This window comes from Carcharodon carcharias, chromosome 11, assembly GCF_017639515.1.
Source record: "Carcharodon carcharias isolate sCarCar2 chromosome 11, sCarCar2.pri, whole genome shotgun sequence".
NCBI classification, from domain to species: domain Eukaryota; kingdom Metazoa; phylum Chordata; class Chondrichthyes; order Lamniformes; family Lamnidae; genus Carcharodon; species Carcharodon carcharias.
Genome location: NC_054477.1, coordinates 39,279,603 through 39,296,501, shown reverse-complemented (window position 1 = coordinate 39,296,501; position 16,899 = coordinate 39,279,603).

Here is a 16,899-nt window from a genome sequence, read left to right as displayed (position 1 = left end):
CGGGTAGATATACTTCATGTGTGTACAAGACACTGACCATCAAACAGAAACTTAGGAAGTGAAGAGAGAAGTGAATCTCTCTGTTTACCATTCAACCAACGAAAAAGTTAAAGTACACATGCATACAGTGCACTAAGCAGTATTGAGATCACATACTCAATGATAGTGTCAATTACTCATTTTTCTTCACTAATCAGAAATGCAAATAGCGACAACTGGTTTCCCAATTGTCCATATGTGGCTTGAGGCTAACTTTGGTCAGTTAACACTGCTTCGGCACAATAGTAACTGCTAGTCATGGAAAAACTTGTTTTAATTACCAATATTTTGTAAGAGAAATTATTCTCTGGAAACAAATTGCTTGTTTAGAATAATCTATACATTACATCATTTTTATATCATGCCAATTAACAGATACTTGTTAATGAGTGCATTTGTTTAGAACAATCAATGGCTCTGTAGATTGATTTATTATTATTTTTAAACAAAAAGCACATTACTTTATAGTAACAGTTTAGATTGGGGGACAGTTGCTGCTTTGCTGGCACTATTCATAGACAAGAATTCAAATGATCTAATAAGAAACATATTACAACCATTATGCTTGGGTGAATTTTGAAGAATTGGAGAATATATGAAAAGGAACAGCTTTCTATTTAGATTTAATTTTTAAAAAGGAGCATCAACAACATTGCATAAATTGTTTTAACATAAAATACTTCTAGGAACATAGGGGCAGGAGTAGGCCATTTGGCCTGTCGAGCCTGCTCTACCAATTATATCATGGATGATTAAGACTGAGAAAAAGATCATTTAAAATCTCTTCCCTTAGAGATACTACCAATGCTGTTTTCAAAGGTCTGCAGGAATCAAGTGATTTCAAGTCCCCTAGCTCAAAAAGACTATCCTAAAAGAATTGAGCATAACATTTCCATTACATAGTATTTTCTCAACAAGAGTCTCTTCTCTCATAAAAGCACAAACTTCATGCTGGTTCCATTAACATGCCCAAGTGCCTGTTATTCAATGTTTAGCCTTGACAGTGAGCGTTGGCTATCTACTTAATTGTGATGGGGGAAGGAGGCAACAAAAGCAAGCCTCATGCTCATTCAATGCACACACAAACACTTCTAATAAGTAGCAGACAGACTGTGTGCCCCCACCTTCCAATCCGGGGAGGGGGGTGGGTGGGGGTGGTGGGGCTGCAGCTGAGTGTAGTACCTTCACATCTGCCAATTCAGCATATACCCAGATTAAAATTTAAGACCTTCCTGGTCTGTTTGGCTTAACTACGCACTCAACAAACTCGCTCAACTGTCTAAAGAATCCAGGACCAAACTTCTTAATTGCAAGATGCATTGTGATCAGCATCCTGTTGTGATATTGATTTGTTGTTTATGTAGTTTAACATACTGCTGAATATGTAAGTGGTTTGATATCATCATGGAAAGTGATGCAAATTAACATGATATAGTAGTTGGAGCAGTCTTGATCAGCAGGTAACATGTGTATGAAGAGTTCTCCTGGAATCATGTTATTTTTCACTAAAGAACCCTCAGATTACCAATCATTGACATAGTTTTTTGTATGTTTGTGTTAAGAGTCAATAACAGAATATGGTGGTAGTGAAGCGCGCTGAGGTTACAGTGATGCAGAACATAGTAGCAGCAATTTGCATTTAATGGCAGTGATCACAAAGCAATGACATCATTGGATGACAGGAGCAGCCATTAAGCCTGGGATTACACTGGCAAACGGCTGGAAGAAGCAGCAGCAGCTAAGTTTTGGAGCGGGTCTAAAAATGACTTGTCGAGAATTGGTACTTAGAGAGAGTGGGTAATTGAAGTAGGGGGTGTGCTGGAATGGTAGTCAACTAGAAAGGCAGTGTTCTGGCAAAATTGGGCTTGGGAAGTCAATCTGAATTGGAGCTGGGAGATTGTAGAGTTGTCCTGAGTTTTTCCCGCCAAATAGTGCTCTGTGGGTGGAGTTTCTCCATGCAGAGGCTTAAAGCCTGCGTTGCAACCTCAGAGTTCAGGGGGTGGCAGGGTCTAGTGCTGAAGGCGCAGTAGACCTGCACTGTTTTCTTTCCATCAAGGAAAATTTGTTTAAGGAGAATGTCTTGGGAAAGAGAATTCTTGAAGTCATGACAATTGAATATCTAATTAGAATTGGAAGGCTCTGGTTGTCTTCAGTGAATTCAAATTGTTTAGATAACTTCTGGAGTTGTGCTTCTTAGATCTTGCAGTCGCAGAGCCCAACAAGTCCGCAATAAAGATAAAGACTGTGATTGGCAATGAAGATCTTCATCGCACCAACACTGCTGGACTATTAGAAGCAGACCAGAAAGACTAGTCTAAACTCTGGACATCAGTTAAGGTCAACTTCAGAATACATCAGCTTGAACTGATGGCCTAAAAACAGCAGTCCAAAGAAGCTATTGACCAGCTCATTAGTAAATGTTGGGACAAAGACAGAGATTGCAATTTTTCAGACGCACAACTCTCAGAGAATAATGGAGCTGGTAATCGTATCAACCCCCATAGAGGCGTTCCAAAAGGATCTGCTTGATACGAAAAAGGGACATGACCTCGAAACTCTACTTAAGGATGGGAGAAAGTACGAGGTTATAGTTGTGGGCAGGCGATATCTGCAAATGCTTGGAGCAGCAACAACCATAGGTGAGGTACTCAAGGCGTCTAGACAGACAAGGTGTACGAAAGTGCGGTCTACTGCACCAGCCACATAACCATTGTTCATTTAGAGTTATATGCAAGGCATGTGGTCTAAAGGGGCATTGGGCAAGATTGTGTAGAAAGCCTGGCAGCGAGGAAGTGGTCAGAAGCCACAGCAAACCACAACTCAGCAAAAAGCAGATGCCGCCAAGTGGCAAGAGTAAGGTAGAGTTCACTAAATATCAGTTCAAGCATCGCATGTCTACAAGGTAGGCAGTGACCTGGATGGCAAAGAAGGCACAGAGACAAACACAAGTTCGAAAGTGAACATGTTTTTCCTTACAGTGACAGTCGTGCAGCATGTGGATTCAATCGCTCAACTGGAAACTTTCACCATAGTTGAGATCATTTATTTTGGTAAAAGTGGCAAGCACAGGCTACAATTGAAGATAGATACTGGGCAAGCGCCAACATTTTACCACTGTGGATACTCAGACATGTACCTGGCGAAGTGTTACACTATATTACACCCAACATGACCTAGACTCACTACATATAATGGTTCACCAATATACTGTGTGGGAGTATTGAAGTTGAAGTGCAGATATGGAAGCTCTGCATGGTCACCATAGGTCTTCTACATTGTTCACACCAATGGACCAGCGGTACCAGGACAACCAGAATTCAGTGCACTCGCAATCGTGACAATTCCAAGGTCAGTAAATCACTAATGCTAGATAGTCAAGGCAAGCATGAACCCTATTGAGTTGACTCAAGATCTGAAACAGAAATACCTGGTAATCATAAGAGAAGCCTTTCTTCATCTGAGAGACAACGTAGTTCCCTTCATAGATTCACCACGAAAGTGCAGTGTTCATATGAAGGACAAATTAAAGGCCAAGCTTGATATCATGGAATGACAAGGGATTATTCACTTTGTTCAGCAACACAGATTGGTATAACTCTATAACCACTGTGGCTAAGAAAGATGGTACCATTAGAGTATGCTTGGATCACTGAAGATTAAATCAAGTAGAGGCCTCAGAAGGTGTCTACTCTGGAGGAGCTCAACCCAAAGTTTGCTAGAACCAAGTTCTTCTTTAAATTGGATGTGAAGCATGGATATTGGTCAATGCACCTGTCTGAAGATCCACATAAACTAACGAGGCTCAGAACACTAATTAGGATGTATTGCTTTTGACAGTTACCACTTGGCCTGTCAGTGAGTCAGGACCTGTTCCAACAACATATGGATCCCATTATCAAGTGTGTTCCTGGCTGTGTTTGTATTGCAGATGTTATAGAGCTCATGGGGAGCACCAAGGAAGAGCATGACAAGAATCACATTCTAATTGAAACAGCTGGAAAAGAAAGTCTTACGTTTAATAGTAAAAAATGTGCTATTAACATGAGCCATATCACTTTCCTCAGTTCAATTTACTCTGATACTGAAGTACAACCAGATCCCAGTAAGGTCGAGGATGTGAAATCAATGCCTACTCCTCAAGATGAAGATTTACAGAGGTATTTGGGCCTGTTGAACTTCTTAGCACCATATATCTCAATTTTTTCTGAGAAAGCAGCATCACTATATGAACTTCTCAAGAAAAGTAAGCCATTCTTGTGGTATGAAGATCACAAACATGCGTTTGATTCATTAAAACAGTCACTTTCTGCTGAAGCATGCCTATGATACTACGATCCAAGGAAAGAAACTATGATCCAAGGAAAGAAACTACACTCAAAGTAGATACGTCACAAAAGAGTCTCAAGGAATGTCTGTTGCAGGAAGGCAGCCCAATTGTGTTCGGTTCTAAAAGTTTTTCACCCGCCCAGGAGAACTATTCAAACATCAAATGAGATTTTCATCAGTATTAGTGTTCAGCATCACCAGATTCCATACTTATCTATTTAGCAAACACTTTGTTGTCAAGGCTGATTACAAGTCACTAGGGATGATTTGAAGAAAACCACTCGCCAGTGCACCACCTTGCCCCCAGTTAATCAAAGTACAAGGGGTATGATTGTGAGATCAGGTACAAACCTGGAAATCTCATGGTTATATCTGACAAATTGAGCAGGTTATCCAACCCCAAGAAGACAGAAGATATACCGGTGGGTGTCCAAGTGGATGGAAGCAGATGTAGAATCAGATATGTACAACATTGACTTAGTGTGATTTGGACGAGATAAATGTGAGAAGCTCTGAACAGAGACTTCCAGTGATCTTGTCTTCATGGCATTATGGCAGAGCATCATCAGTGGATGGCAGGATACAGTACAAGAGGTTCCCACAGACCTCAGAACCTTTCAGCTGTATTGTGATGAATTGGACATTTCAAGTGGAGTAATTTTCAAATGGAGTAATTTTCAAGGGAATGTAAGTGCTTCATCAAGATATCTTTACCCAGTTACAACTTGGGTTTTGAGAAAACAAGCTAACTTGCACACAAGACAATTTTTTGACCAGGGATCAACAATAACATAGTACAAGTTGTGAGGATGTGCAATGCATGTCAACAGCATCAGCCAACTCAACACAAAGAGCCACTTCATTCTCATGATAGTCACATCATGGTCAAGAATAGCTGCTAACTTGTTTACTGTCAGAGGTGACGATTTATTTGTTAATAACAAAATTTTCAGAAGTAATTAATATCGATTACTTCTGCAAATTTCCTATCATTTGCCAACTGAGGGATACATTTGTTGCATCAGTAGTAAACACGATGGGCATAATTTTCAGTCTTTTTGGTTCCCCAGAGGAGAAAGTGTCGGATCATGGTCCACATTACAGGGGTAAACCCTTCCAAGACATCTGTGCAAAGTGGGCTGCAATCCACATTATGTCACCCCCACACTATCTGAGGTCAAATGGGTGACCAGGAAGGATGGTGCAGACAGTAAAGTGACTGATTTTGAAATGTAAGGAGACCAGGCAAAATATGCAAGTATCAACATTACACCCACAAGCAACACCACTAGATACGGGATTACCATCCCCAGCAGAGATTATTTTCAAAGGACAAGTCAGGACAGCTGTTCTAAAGTCATCATCTGATCAGATCGTCGTTAGTCCAAGAAAAATTAAAGAAAAGACAAAAGAAAATGAAAATCACACATGAAAAACATACAGGTGTGGAGTTACCTCCTCTGCATGTAGGACAGAAGGTCAGACTACCCGCAAGAGAGGACATGGTTCCCTGCAGAAGTATCAAAGAGCTGTAATGAGATACGGTCATATGAGTGACCACCCCAAATGCAGTGACATTGAGGAGGAATAGGTGTCAGCTGAGAGACTTATCCAGCACTCCTGTAGCACCAAGAACAAGTGCACAATCAAGTCCTGAGGGTGGAATTAAGGGAGATGGCATGCACAACATTCAAATGCAAGTTAACTGTCAGTCTATACACGAGTGAAGAGAAAAGTGTTGATAGTTCCAGATTTCAGCAAAGTTTCACTGTTACAGATAGTATCATATAATCTGTAATTTACCACAGCCAAAGAAAATTTGTAAACTTTCCACAATCCACATTTGAAAAAAAATCTAAAAATCTAGTATTGGGGCCTACAATCCTACCACCTATTGCAAATATACTGTTAGAAATTGGTTAATTCTTTAGGGCTCAGGTGGGCACAAACTATGTTAGGATAAATTCACTGATCCCACACTTCCAGTTGAGAACCATGCTTAAAAAGTGAGTGAGATGGACAGAGAACTACAATACCGGAGTGTGAATCATCACTGAGAAAGCAGAACGAGTAAATTTATCTTATTATTTTCACTTGGGATAAATGGAACCTTTAAACCTTCCAAACTGCTAAACAAAAGATGGGAGACAAACCTTTGCTTCTTGTTCTATTCTCCACTCATAATTTTTCAGCTGGTTTTCAAGGCTTTTCTTCTCTTTCTCCAGTTGCTTTGTCAGTTGTTTTAGTACACCCTGCAAAAGTTCAGCATTATTTTTTTGACGATGTGACCTGCTGCTGCTTTGTGCAAAAAGAATTCAGTCATATCTGACTATAGTGTGAAGTTTTCAGTATTTACATTTTATTTTATTACATGTTTGTACATTTGCAATTTGGGAAATTGGCAAGATGCTAAGTCAGAATATTTCAAGGTTTCATTTAAAGAAAATGTGAATAATCAAGCCTTAAAAGGGAAATACTACAGTTGGATAGGGGAATTATTTCAATGCAAAATACTTTCTTCCTATTATGTTGCATATTATAGAAGGAAGCTATGTTTGAATTAGACTTGTCACAACACTAAGTTTGAGTCACCAAGCATTTGCTCAACTAATGCAGATAGCATGTCAGTCAGCATGCTTGCATCCATTCAGATTGAGGTGGGTAAGACACAAAATTGGTCTACCCACCTCTTCCGAATGATTTCAGTGCAGGAATTTAATGTCCAGCACTGGTCTTCCCTTCACAACGCTGGCATGGTCTGTCCATAGTGCCGGCAGTGTTTTTTCTCAACCATGTGGCACGGGTTTTTTCTTAAAGCTGCCACTTAAAGGCAAGGTGGAAAGAAAGATTGCCGCACTGGAATTTCCTGAAAAATGGGCACCACTGAAGGATCCAGACTGACAGATGCTGGAGACATTCGTGCTACAGGTGGGCAGGAGGAAAGATGCCATGGTCCCGTAAGGGGCCAAGAGATCCTCAGAACATACTCAGAAGAGGGTGGGAGTAAGCGGCCAGAAAAGACAACTTAGAGTTTGGATCAGAGGACTTAGCAGCAGCGACCTAAGGATTCTAATGAGCTTACATGGGTGGTGAACATTAGTGAATGCACCTTATCTCCTATCAACCACAATACCAACCTCTCATGCTGCTCCATGCACTACGTCTCCATCACTTACCCAGCACCATTCCCTGGCACTCTGGACTCATGCCTAACAACCAGAAACTCTACCTCACCCTCACCTAAACCCACCTCTCACTTCCTCCACATATCTCCAGATATGGTAAGCACATCTTCCAAACACAGTTCTACACACAATCACTGATGTTCTTCCCTCTCTGTTGCAGGACAACATCACACACAATAGGAAAGAGCAGTGCAGAACCAGGGCCTGCATCCCCTGAGCTCCATGAAGGAGATAGCTCTCAGCATCTTGCTGCCGACTGCAACTGAGCCTGTGGCATCCGGCATCTCTGAGAACATTGAGGATGATGGCATCTTCCAGCCCTATATCCCTTCTCAACTCCCAGCACACCCTCATCCTGATATTTGCATGAAAAAGCTCAATGGGGTGGGATATAGGAAAGCACCGAATTGGCATGCACACTGAGGTACATTGTGCAGCCTGCCAGGGAACCTCCCATCACTGTCAAGCAGCATGGAGGAAACTGGGTCCAAGTTGGCAGGGGGCACCTCAGCAGCCTCTGCTCCATCTCCCTGTGAGTGCTGCAGATATCGCAGCTGATAAATGGGAACACCGCCATCTGGAAGTTCCCCTTCAAATCACTCATCGTCTTGACTTGGAAACATATCGCCATTCCTTCACTATCGCTGGGTCAAAATCCTGGAACTCCCTTCCTAACAGCACTGTGGTTGTACCTACAACACATGGGCTGGAGCGGTTCAAGAAGGCAGCTCACCACCATCTTCTCAAGGGCAACTGGGGATGGGTAATAAATGCTGGTCCAGCCAGTGAAGCCCACATCCCATGAATGAATAAAAAAATAGATGCAGAGGCACTGTCATTGCTGCTCCCATACCTGTTGCAGCATTTGTGTGGACAGGTCACCTACTCTTCTGCCATTTCTGTGAGACAACACTGTCCAACAAGTACACCAAACCACCTCCAAGATCATTCCCGAGTACCATCAGACACTTTTCCGTGGCGATAAATTTTACTTACCTGCAATCACAGTGCCCAACTCTTTTCAAATAGTATCACTGCATTGTCCACCTTGTTTCCTCATGCTTTGTTTTTGAGAATGGTCAACACAGGTGTTGCCAGGACCTGCACACTCCAAATTTGTTATCCTGACATTGCATCAGCTGCTTGGGCTGTGTGACATCAGGATAGCGCTCTTTTCACATGTTTGGGCACCCCCAGAGGTCACAGCTACTGCTCCCATACCAATGATGGACATGTGCAAGCCAGTAGCAACCCACAAGCACAGCCTAGCCTTGAAGAGGTAAATCTGTTGTACTGCTACATGATTAAATTTCTTGCTCAGCATCTATGTCAGTTCTGATGCTGATCTTGAATGAACTATTATATAACATACAATGGAAGTGAAATGTACAAAAAAGCCAACTGGTAAAGAATTTTAAAATTACTGAAGGCTTGAATTCCACAAGCCTGAAATAATTCTAAATCAAATTTTTCTTAACCAGCTCAGAGAACTATGAAACACCTCTGGGGCTAAATTAAAATTGTAGCAGGGAGATTTTCATATTCAAACATGTGCTCATTGCAGTGATTCTTTAAATAAGAAACTCTTACTTATAGAAATTTCAGTCAATATTCCTTTGCAAACTTGTATCATCTTTGAATACTGTTCTTATTTGCATATCTTCTCTAAATTACTGTTAATATCTTTCAAAGTATCTTTCAAAGTAATTTATGCAGTGAGAGAATGAACAGCTGTCTCAACAAATACAGCATCTTAATTCGAATGCACCCAGCTTCCATCTGTTCCTCTACAATCATCAAACATTTAAAAGACAATTCCCAAATGTATGGATTTGCTTAAAACCCTTGTTTGGTTCTTGGCATGAGAAAATCCCATAAAAAAATCAACTAGTTTAATCTGCTCCTGCAAATATGTAAAGTTGCTGGTTTTATGCTTCTTTGGAATTTCAAACACCAGTTTGCACTTGAGATCAAAATTTGTCATTTCTTTGCTTAAGCCATTATTGAGAAATTGGCACTTTAATCATCCCACTGTACAGACTTGCCTGTGAAAAGTTAACTGCACTGAGCTAGACTTTCAAACACACATTCCAATAGTGTGCATGAACATTGTTAGTCGCATTTCTAGGTGCAATCTAGTAAAGTTTTACCTCATCAGCCAACTTTGAAAGAAATGACAGAGCATGAACAATGTTAATTGCATTGTTGGATGTTGGCTTGTCAAATGTCATCTACTCAACCAGCTTTAAGCACGTAGAGGAATTAATATAGAAATGTGGAAAAAAAATAAAAGGGACAGATCCAGTGATTGGTGCAAATTTTGGAAGCTTTCAACAATTGAAAGCTGGAGAGAAAGAAAATAGCGTCTGTTATTGTGGTGTATTATTAAAACTTTATTTAACAAAACGGAAAGACTATTTTGTTGCTTCAGGAGAATGCAAAAAGAATGGTAGGAAATCTAGGAACAAACCATTACTTGAGATAGAATATGCATGTACCAAGCATGCCTGCACACATAACAATAGAATAACAATAGATACTGTCCCTCTTTTTCAGATGATTGCTGGAGAGGATGTGGTCATACTGGCATACTTCCACATTACTTGGTCCTGTCCCCAAATCCAACCTTTTAAAGAAGCAATCTAGAATGTCATATGGCCTATGACCAACACTAATATCCCCTCATGTCTAGTCCCTGTCTCCCAAGGGTACAAGCTTCACCCAGGATGAACACAAGTACGGACACCCCTTAGAACTGTGAAGATAACAAGCAGTCTGGACCTCTTTCCTGGAGACCCATGCCCCTTCACAAACACCACAATGAAACTCTGCAGGTGCACAGAAAAAACTAACTAATCCAATTACATCCATAGAATGGAAACTGGGGGGTGTGGGCACGGGTGGAGAGAAGAGAATAGGCTCATTCCTCCCATATTTACTCTGGACCCGAAGTGTTTATAATTACAATATAAATATGTACAATTAAACTATAAGTTCTGAATTGAAAATATATATTACTATATATTATATATGAATCAATGTGAGAATGTACAACAGTACAATATCATCTCAATGTATCATGCAGCAGTATAAGAATGTACACCTGTTTTGTGTCAATGTGAGAGTATGCAACAATTAGATTCTTTACAATTCTGGCATCAGAATGAGAATATACACCAGTACAATATCGGTGTGAGAATAACCAGCAACACAGTATAAGTGAATATCAGCATTTAACTGTTCTCTTTTGTTATAATAAGTGTTTTGAAGGTTTTAAATTAAAAATGTTTATAACTATATTATCTGTTGTAAAACGTTTGCCAGTTTTGATTGTATTAATTAGTTATTAATAATAAATGTGGGCAAATGAAAGTGAACGGTCATTTAATTCCTTAAAGACTTCGCTATTTCTGTGTTATAATTTTTTGTATAGTTTCTGCTAAATTCCTTACAAGTGCAAGACTACGGTTAATACACCCACAGGTTCATTCAGACAGGATGATAATTGTTAGAATCATAGAATGGTTACAGCACAGAAGGAAGCCAGTCAGCCTGTTGAGCCCATGCCGGCTCCCTGCAGGAGCAATTTAGTTGGTCCCACTCCCCTACCCTTTCCCTGCAAATTCTCAAGTGGCTCTAAAAAGTAGCCCATTTTTATAATATACATGTAACAGCCGTTGAACAGGCAAGGCTGCTGATTTTCAGTTTTCTGAAATAAGCATATGGAATGCTTCTCTAAAACACTGGTAAAGATCTCTGAATCCTAATGGAAAAATAAGAATGGATTATCACTTACATCACTGTAATCCAGTGGCCCTATCAACTGCATTGAATGTAGTGCACCATAGAGAGCTAGCTTGAGCACTGTTACCAAAGCAACATGAGCAACTACAGACTGTAATTAACAGACTGTCAGCCCCAACCACTGTTTCTAACAAAATGTTTAATCCTTAAGATTCACATTAAATGTCCTATTATTTGCATTATTTGAATAGTTCAACATGGTGAAACTCATTTTCTCCCCATGATTTCAGGCAAATCTATTTTTACATTATTTTTCCAATCACTCTGCAACCTTGCATATTCACAAAGCACTTGTGGGCTGGATTTTACAGGGCTGCAGAATGGCCGCACTCCCAGAAGGAAAGTCAGCTGGCAGTTGATGCACCTGAAAGAAGCCCTTCCCACAGCCTAATGCACTGCCAGCAGGCTAAACAATATCACAGTGGGACATCCGCCCCTCAGTGGACAGGAAGTCTCACCCCCAGAAGCTGCCAGCCAATCTGATTGGCCGGCAGCTCTAGCAGTCCTAGACTGCTAGTGCCACAGCTTATTAGTGGGCGCTGCCTGGACTGCCAGCGGGAGCAGGAAGAAGATAAGTACCGAGCTTTTAGAGCAGGGAAGGATCCAAGAGCCTGGGGATGGGGGGGGAGGGGCCAGGTTTTGGAGGACAGGTGGCAAGGTACAATGGAGTGGTGGGGGTGGGGGGGGTGTGGGGGTGGTGACAACTTGGGAGGGTGCCCCCGATATGCACAGGGCACCCCCTGAACAATGTATCCCCCTGCCTCCTTTCAACTTGGCTTCAAAAAATGGACTGCCCTCTCCCACCTGCCTGTTCATGCCAAATGTGTTATGGCATGGGCAGTTAATATCTCAGTCAATTGGCTTGGTAACAAGCTCAATTTACCTTTAATTATTTATTTAATTATGGTGAGCAGGCTGCCAATGTTGGTGCCTGCCCGCTGACCATATTATGGGGGACAGCTTAGGGGTTGAATAGGAAGGTGGTGGGCTGGGCACTCCTCGTTATTTTGTGTGCCCCCCCCACCCTCCACCACCACTGAAAACACACCTGGCCGGGAGGCTATAAAATCCAGCCCCTAGTAACTTCAAAAATGTCATTCAAGTATAGATTTTCAGGTGGATTATTAGGCAGATGTTATTTCTGATTAAGTCAGAGTGGGTAATCTGTGCTATTGAAAAAGGTCTGCAGACTAGTACAGCATGCAAACAAAAATAGTTAATAGAAGAAGATAGGAGTCAACTTCCTAATTCTCACACCCAGCATTATCGTGTGGGTAAAAAAAGGCCCACAGGCTGACATGCCTCTATAAAATTTTGAATGGACAATTAAATATTTCTAAGCAGTAAATCAAGCTTGAAAAGTTCATAACCAACAGTTCCAACTTATATATCCCAATGTGCTTCCTTTGCTAATTCCTTTTTCCAAAGAACAAACAAGAATTGGGCAATCTTCCACAACCTTAATCTCCACGCCCCCTAAGGATTCATTTAAGAAGAATCTTTTGAACATTGTTCATTAATGTGACCATCGACTGCGTTCATTGTGCATCTCCTGTGAGAATTCCCCAGCGGAAGACTACGGAGCAAAACCTTACCAAGTATTAAGTGCTAAGTAGGCCAATTTGGATGTATGATGCTTAGGAGTGGCCTGCCTTAGACTCTGCGCAAATAAACGCTTCAAAAGAAAAGGTGATGAATAAATGTGGAGCTGGCTACCCTACTTTTTAAGGGATTCATTCTACAAGCTACCTAAATTGAGGCTTAATGCAACAGAATATTGAAGCAGCAATTTCAACTCTGTTACCAAAATGAATATTAGTAGTCATTTGGAAGTACAGAACTTGAGCGCTGCTGAAAAAGAGAGATGTCAAAGCTTTTCATCTTGCACACATCAGGACACTTTGCACGAATACCAATATAAGGGGAAAACAACAATTTATACTGTTTGTGAAGACAGTGCTGATTTGTTGGCAATGGACTCTGATTGGCAGAGACCTTGCCATGGAGAATGCAACAATTGATGGTGATTGACAGTTAACTGCCAAGCTTCCACATGCCTCTTTTTTCACCAAAATGAATATGGTTGTTGTTGCCAAGATCATGCACTTGGCTCCCCAGCTTCAAATACCTATGTTTCACCTCTTCCATGAGTCAAAGAGTCAGAGGTCTACAGCACAGAAAAAGGTCCTTTGGCCCATCAAGTCTGCAATGGTCAAACAAGTACCTAACTATTCTAATCCCATTTTGCAGCACTAGCCCATAGCCTAGTATGCCATGGCATTGCAAGTGCACATCCAAATACTTCTTAAATATTATGAGGGTTTCTGCCTCTACCACCCTTTCAGGCAGTGAGTTCCAGATTCCCACCCCTCTGGGTGAAAATATTCTTCCTCACATCCCCTCTAAACCTCCTGCCCCTTACCTTAAATCTATGCCCCTGGTTATTGATCTCTCCACCAAGGGGAAAAGTTCCTTCCTACCCTATCTATGCCCCCCAATTTTATACACCTCAATCATGACTCCCCTCAATCTCCTCTGCTACAGGGAAAATAACCCCAGTCTATCCAATCTCTCCTCATAACTAAAACTCTCCAGCCCAGGTAACATCCTGGTAAATCTCCTCTGCACTCTATCTAGTGCAATCACATCCTTTCTATAATGCAGATTCCAGAACTGCATGCAATACTCTAGCTGTGGCCTAACCAGCGTTTTATACAGTTCCAGCATAACCTCCCTGCTTTTATATTCTATGCCTCGGCTAATAAAGGCAAATATCCCATATGCCTTCTTAATCACCTTATCTACCTGTCCCTCTATCTTAAGGGACCGGTGGACATGCACACCAAGGTCCCTCTGATCCTTGGTACTTTCCAGGGTCCTACCATTCATCGTGTAATCCCATGCCTTGTTTGTCCTGCCCAAGTGCATCACCTCACACTTATCCGGATTAAATTCCATTTGCTACTGATCAGCCCATCTGACTTGCCCATCTATATACTCCTGTAATCTAAGGCTATCCTCCTCACTATTTACCACCCCACCAATTTTCGTGTCATCCGTGAACTTACTGATCAGCAATCCTACATTCAAGTCTAAATCATTTATATATACCACAAACAGCAAGGGACCCAACACCGATCCCTGTGGAGTCCCATTAGACAGGCATCCAGTCGCAAAATCATCCCTTGACAATCATCCTCTGCTTCCTGCCACTCAGCCAATTCTGGATCCAATTTGTCAAATTGCCTTGGATCCCATAGGCTCTTACCTTCGTTATTAGACTCCCATGCGGGACCTTATCAAAAGCTTTCCTGAAGACCATGTAGACTATGTCAAATGCATTGCCCTCATCTACACACCTGGGCACCTGTTCAAAAAATTCAATCAAATTGATCAGACATGTCCTCTCCTTAACAAATCCATGCTGAATGTCCTTGATTAATCCCTGCCTCACCAAGTGTAGATTAATTCTGCCCCTCAGAATTGTTTCCAATAGTTTCCCCACCACTGACGTTAGACTGACTGGCCTGTAGTTCCCTGGTTTATCCTTTCCACCCTTCTTGAATAATGGTACCATATTGGCTGTCCTCCAGTCCTCTGGCACCTCTCCTGTGGCCAGAAAGTTATTGAAAATTATTGCCAGCACCGCTATCTCTTCTGTTGCTTCACTCAACAGTCTGGGATATATTTCATCTGGGCCTGGAGATTTATCTACTTTTAAGCCTGCCAGGCCACTTAGAACCACCTCCTTTTCTATGCTAATTTCTTTAATTATATCACAATCCTTCTGCCTGATTTCCTTACTCACGTCATCCCTCTCACTTGTGAACACCGACACAAAGTATTCATTTAGAACCCTACCTACATGTTCCAGCTCCACAAAAAAATTGCCACTATGGTCCTTAATGAGGCCTTATTCTTTCCCTAGTTACCCTCTTACTCTTAATATGCTTGTAAAATAATTTTGGATTTTCCTTTTTTTTACCTGCCAATGTTTTTTCATGCCCCCTTTTTGCTCTCCTAATTTCCTTTTTAAGTTCCCCCCTACACATTCTATACACCTTTAGGGCTTCTGCTGTTTTAAGCCCTCGGTATCTGCCATAATCTTCCCTTTTTCTCTCTATCCAATCCTGTATATCCCTCGACGATTTATTGGTCCCACCCTTTATCTTTACTGGAATATGTTGGCCCTGTACTCTCCCTATTTCCTTTTTGAATGAGTCCCACTGCTCTGATGCAGATTTACCTAAAAGTAGCCGCTCCCAGTCCACCCTGGCCAAATCATATCTGATCTTATTAAAATCGGCCTTCCCCCCCATTTAGAACTCTGATTTCTGGCCCAGCCTTGTCCTTTTCCATAACACCCTTGAATCTAACGGAGTTATGATCACTATCTGCAAAATGGTCCCCCACTGATACCGCTACCACTTGATCGGCTTCATTTCCGAAAATTAAGTCCAGGACTGCCCCCTCTCTTGTAGGACCTTCTATGTACTGGCTTAAAAAGCTCTCCTGGATGCATTTTAAGAATTCTGCTCCCTCCAAACCTATCACACTATTACCAACCCAGTTAGTGTTGGGGAAGTTGAAATCTCCCACTATTACTACCATATTATTTTTACACTTCTCTGAAATTTGCCTACATATCTACTCTTCTATTTCTCTCTGACTGTTTGGGGGCCTATAGTACACTCCAAGCAATGTGATTGCTCCATTTTTGTTTTTTTAAGTTCTACCCATGTGGCTTCATTTGAGGAGCCTTCTAAGATGTCATCCCTCCTTACTGCTGTAATTGATTCTTTGATCAATATTGCGATACCTCCTCCTCTTTTACCTCATGCCCTGTCTTGCCTGAAGACCCTATATCCTGGAATATTAAGCTGCCAATCCTGCCCCTTTCTCAACCAGGTCTCTGTGACAGGAATTACATCATACTTCCATGTGTTAATCTGTGCCCTCAACTAATCTGCCTTCCAAATGTTCCTTCAAGAAATAAGCCACTTAATGACATTGGTTCAGAGATAACATTCACTCATTGACATCAGATGAATCACAGCTGATCTGTACCTTAACTCCACTTAGCTACCTTGGGTCCAATAACCTTAATGCCCCTTTCCTTACAAAAGCCTTATCAATCTCAGTTTTGAAATGTTCAACTGGCGCCCAGCCTTGACACATGTTCCTATCCATCAAGGTGCTCAAAATAAGGCATACATGCATAGTTTTTTGTAAAGAGAAAACTAAATGGAAAAACAAATAAAGTTACATTCACTAATTTACAGACTCCCCTGGGACCTATGGGTAAATTGGAGGAGAAAACATAATGAGTGCAATATTGTTAAGTTACAGCTGTTAGAAATAATGTAGAAATGTGAGAACTTCCTAATTTCTTTTAGGCATTGTACCTTGTTGGGACTTATCTCTGAGAGGCAGTGCATTACACTGGGGGGAGACAATCAGTGCAGGCATAGCCATGGAACATAAGAATGGAAATCTAGTGCCAGCATGTATTTGCTTTTGTTTCTTGATATCTGTGCGGCTAAGA